We start from the raw sequence: 5,214 nt of genomic DNA, 5'->3' as shown, positions 1-5,214 counted from the left end.
TTGGACGGGGGGGGGTAGCCGCCCCGCCCCCTCTGGCTCCGGCGGCTTTGTGATTGGTCGCGGCTGTTGGGTAGGCAGAGCCCATCCCCCCAAAACTAGCCGGCCAGTGAGAAAATGGTTGCTGGGCTGGCTTGAAGAGCCGCTGGCCAATGGGAGCAGGGCCTGCTGCCGGCGGGCGCGGCGCGGCGCGCGCAGCTACCCCTCTCCCTGGGCTGGCCGTGGGGCTGCGTGCGGAGGGGAGGAGCTGAGGTGGCCGGGGCCCGGCGGGGGTGGCTCTCGCCTCCTCCTGGAAGGCGTCCGAGTCCCAGCCCCGCTGAGGGAGCCCGCCCGGCTGGCTGGGGAGGGCAGAGCAGCCTGCGAAGGAGCGGGCGGCCCCGCTCGCTCTTCTTCCAGGTGAGGCACCGGCTGGAGCGGGGCGACTGAGCAACGGTGGTGCGGTGGGGGGAGAAGAGGGGCCTGGCGGGGGACTTGTAGGGAGGGGCTGGCTGGGGGCGGACCTGGCTGAGGGGGTGGGGATGGGACCGGGGGGGCTGGGTGACTGGCTAGCTGCTTGCAGGGACTTGGGGGGTGAGGGTGGGAACCTGGCTGGCTGCGGGGGGGACCTCTAGGAGGGGACACCTGGCTGGCGATTTTCAGTCCGCCCGGGGATGAAGCGCTCAGATCAGTTCTAATTAGCCTGGCTGGAATCTCTGGAAAACGGGGCAGGAGCAAGGGGAGGAGAGGAACTTTTCACAGTTCAGGAAGCCCAAGGTTATCTTTGGTTTTACTGCTGCTCATTGCTGCTGGGGGCGGCACAGGCAGCCGTTTTCAGGAAGTACCCAACTTGTCTAGTCTCTTTTCACGAAGGCCAGATGGTGGCAGGCTCCCCTGGGCTTTATTATAAATGGTGCATTTGCAATAGTAGCTGTAGGGATGGCGTCAGAGAATCTTTCTTGGTCCCGGTCTGTGTGTGCTCTATCGTTTGCAATTATTTAGCTTTTAATCATACTGCCTTTTGGAAAAATGCTAATTGCAGCTGCTACATAACTGCTTTGTACCTTTATCGTATGTCTCTTCGTGTCTATTTTATAAGTTCCCAAGTTTGCCTCAATTTCCAGCAAATGACTCATACTTACCTATTATCCTAGTCTTTCATATGCATATTGCAAATTTGCTGCACTAACAAACATGATTAATAATTTCTGCTCAAGATAGGGCTGCAATTTATTGAGAGAGGCTGCAGCAATTTAGAATTGAGGTGTCTTTACAGAACTATATGGGAAGCTTGCATGGTGGCTTTTTCTTTTATATCTGATTCAGCCAACTGTGTTAGATCTCTCAGTTCTGTGGGCACTAAATTAAGTTCAGTTGAGTTGGAATAATATAAAAAAATAGATACTACAGTGTTTTTAAGTTAAAAGTGGACCACAAACAAATTGGTACTGAAAGAATTAACATAGAATTGGACGGGGACAGAAGGAAGAGGAATATATTTTTATAGTCTATAAAACTGGTAACTATTTACAGAATAAGCAATTAGGTTCCCAGCTTATGCTAAAAATGAATGCTTTCTGGTATATAGGCCACTTGCGTTTGATAGTCTTTTGTATTTTGTACTGTCTCTCATTGCATACCAGTGTGAAATTAACTAAGAATGGTGAACTGGTGGCTTGGAGCATGAAAATGAGTTATAGTTAAGGAAAAGATCCTCTCTTTCCAAATAATGACAGGTTTCAGAGTAGCAGCCGTGTTAGTCTGTATCCGCAAAAAGAACAGGAGTACTTGTTAATCTCTAAGGTGCCACAAGTACTCCTGTTCTTTCCAAATAGCTAATCCTCTACATAGTTCTTTAAGGTCTATATGTAAAGAAATTTGAAGGATGTTGCATATTTTTCACTTTTGTTAAAAACCACTTTTGCATTATGAAATCTTTTTATTAATCTCAAGTTTGAAACTAAAATCCTTTCTTACGTGAGTGTGCACACTGACTTGTCTGTTCCAGAGCTCTTATAAAGACTATATTCCCCATGAGCTTCACAAATAGATTTTTTTTAAAAGTACATTAACTTTCAGGCCTATCAACCATGTTAGTGCTCTTTTTTTTTTTAAACAAAAAAAAGTCATGCTTTTTAATGTTCTACTCAGTGTTAAAAACCTATTTTAATTTCTTGTCAAGAATGGTGCAGACCTTCAAGAAGCCAATTTCTGTGAGGAGTAGGGAGTTGTATCTGAATAGTTGTCTTATTGTTGGGTTAAATTTGGCAGTCTCAAACTAGGGTGACCAGACAGCAAGTGTGAAAAATCAGGACAGGGGGTGGGGGGTAACAGGAGCCTATATAAGAAAAAGACCCAAAAATCGGGATTGTCCCTATAAAATCGGGACATCTGGTCACCCTAGTCTCAAACCGAGGGTGTTCTACTGCTGGATTATTACTTCTCTTTTTACCAGCTGGTCCTGTGTGGTGAAATTTTGAGGTGGAAAAGCAAACAAACCCATACATTGTACAGAGCTCTCTGTAGCTAGATGCTAATAAAGTAAGGTGTTCTCTGCTAATAGAATATTAGAACTAATTGCTATGTTAAATGTACTTGCAGATAACAAAAATATTGGTTTATGAATAATTGAGTATGATTGTTGAAATGAAGATTTTAAACTGAAAAGCTAGTTCTTGGTTACAAAGGAATATGTTTTCAACTAGATATAGTGTTGATATTTACTCCAGTGCTGAATTTTCTAAATAGACAGACTACTGTGGCTAGGTCCAAGTTTGAGGAAACATTCCAGGCACAGACTGAAAAAGCACTCTGCTACCAACAGCACATGGGATTCCGGGGGGCAGATAGCTGAAGTCAATGGAGATATGACAACTTGCATCAGCTGAGGATCTGCTCCCAAGAATAAATGAGACTATCAGAGCACCCCAGTTTGTGAACCTCAGTGGAGGCTGAACAATCCCTTTTACTACACCCTCAAGCCTTCGCCTAGTCCACTAGCATCACTTGAACTTCAGCCACCTTGTTATAATCCAAGTTGCAGTTTCTGATGTGCACTGATGAACCACACACACTCTGCTCTCTGGGTATGATGAAAATTATACTATGTTGTGTGTTATTTGCAAATTTATGGCTCAGGTCAGTTCACTGTATTCCCTAGTGGCCTCATATATACTGAAGATGAGGAAATTTGGGTAATTACTGTGAAAAATATTTTCATTAAACTAAAATCTAATAAAATCCAAATCTGGATGCCTAATGCCATCTCTCAGTAGATATCAATCAGTTTTGAAATATGTATGTTATCCAGAAAGATTTACTTATAACTTGGTCTGCCTGCTGTCTTTATGATCATGTTAGAAATCCTCTGAAAGAGAGCAGTTTGTTGTTGCAGCATGTTGGATAAGATGATGCAAAATTAATATAGCTGAAACTGGTACTTGGTGCTCAGTTTTCTGTGTTATGTTTAATTATGGAAGGTAATTACCATTTAACATGATCTACTGACAATATATAAATTAGAATTTTTAAGTATGAGCCCAAGGCATCGAATGAACTTAATTTTGACTCTTGTATCAATTCAGGTTTTTCAGTTGTTTAAAATTGTCCTATTAGCACTGAATATCTAAAATGTCAGTTTAAGAAAGTAGTCTTAAATTTCATGCTGATGATTTGTCTTAGTATATTCAGACTTATTTTTTGTAAAGCAATGTCATAGTAATACAACATTTTTATAATTCTGTCCTAAAGTTGCATCATTCTACTGAAGTGGATGACTTGGGCTGTTATCACAGTTGTATAGTTCAACACCATTTCGGATGAATGCGCTTTAAACAAAATCTAGAATCTTCCTACCTGGAACACCTTTCTAACTTGTAAAGGTAATGTTTTTTCTGTGAAATCTTATTTTTACCTGCACAGTTTCTATTATGCTTGTAGCTAGACTCTTAATATCCAGCTTCTAAATAACTTTTTGTGGTAAAATCAACAGTCCAAAATGACAGTGGGTTTCTTTATGCTTAGCGGGTAGGGTAAAATCTTCAGATTATTTGCTTTGAATTACATGTTTTATGTGAGTTTCTGTTCACTTAAACATTATAGTGTCACAATAAATTGTTTGCATAAGACCCCATTTTTCTGGGTTATAATAACTAGGGCCCCTATCCTACAGTGAGCTCCGGGGTGCATGCTCATTGGCAGTCCCTTCAGCTGCAGGAATTGGGGGCCTTATGGGACGTATGTCTACAGTGCAAAAAAATAAAAATAAACCGTCCGGGACTACAGACTCCGGCTCACGCTAGAGCAGTGGCTCTCAACCTTTCCAGATGACCGTACACCTTTCAGGAGTCTGATTTGTCTTGCGTACCCCCAGGTTTCACCTCACCTAAAAACTACTTTCTTATAAAATCAGACATAAGAATGCAAAAGTATCACAGCACACTGTTACTGAAAAATTACTTTCTCATTTTTACCATATAAAAGAAATCGATTGGAATATAAATATTGTACTTACATGGCAGTGGATAGTACATAGAGCAGTGTGCGCAAGTCATTGTATGAAATTTTAGTTTGTATTGACTTCCCTAGTGTTTTTATGTAGCCTGTTGGGAAAACTAGGCAAATATCTAGGTATCCCTTGGAAACCTTTGCATACCCCTGCTTGAGAATCCCTGCACTAGAGCAGTAAAAATAGCAATGTAGATGTTCTCCCTTGGGCTCAGAAACCCACCCCTCTTGCTTAGCTTCAGAGCCCAAGCTCCAGCAGGACTGCAAACACATACACTGCTATTTTTAGCTATGTAGTGTGAGCCCAAGTCTGTAGACCCAGGTTCTGAGGTTTGTTGCTGTGGGGGGGTGGGTGGCAGTGGTTTGTGTGTGTTGACATACCTATGTTACGTTATTACTATGCTCTCTTGTGAGGCAGTGTTTCTGATATATGCTGCTCTACCATAAAATCTTGGGTGTGATTAAAAGAATGAATCCCAGTTTAACCCAGTCAAATGTTTTAATGCACTTTAGTGAATTGTGTGAAATATTGAAATGTATGGCCTTATGTATGAGGAGAAACACTGCTTTTTTTTTTTTTTTTTTTTTTTTTTTTTTTTTTTTTTTTTTTTTTTTGTTTTTTTTTTTTTTTTTTTTTTTTTTTTTTTTTTTTTTTTTTTTTTTTGTTTTTTTTTTTTTTTTTTTTTTTTTTTTTTTTTTTTTTTTTTTTTTTTCTTTTTTTTTTTTTTTTTTTTT

The 5,214-nt window shown here is 41.0% G+C and overlaps 1 protein-coding gene across 4 annotated transcripts in view; it reads left to right on the top strand.

The window, feature by feature from the left end:
- The first annotated feature begins 307 nt into the window (after window positions 1-307).
- Window positions 308-5,214, top strand: part of LOC112107100 (SERTA domain-containing protein 2-like) — a 23,136-nt gene continuing 18,229 nt past the window's right edge. For 3 of the 4 annotated variants that reach the window (XM_026654309.2, XM_026654308.2, XM_026654310.2), the window contains exons 1-3: window positions 308-393; window positions 2,722-3,059; window positions 3,724-3,854. The gene's annotated coding sequence lies outside the window, so the exon portion shown is untranslated. Of the gene's footprint in view, window positions 394-2,407; window positions 3,060-3,723; window positions 3,855-5,214 lie in introns of those variants that run through there. The other variant, XM_029912112.1, reaches the window with a different exon arrangement.

The sequence above is a fragment of the Terrapene carolina genome, unplaced genomic scaffold (genome assembly GCF_002925995.2).
Source record: "Terrapene carolina triunguis isolate 2854851 unplaced genomic scaffold, T_m_triunguis-2.0 Scaffold189, whole genome shotgun sequence".
Lineage (NCBI taxonomy): Eukaryota > Metazoa > Chordata > Testudines > Emydidae > Terrapene > Terrapene triunguis.
This window is presented reverse-complemented; position numbering and strand designations above follow the sequence as displayed.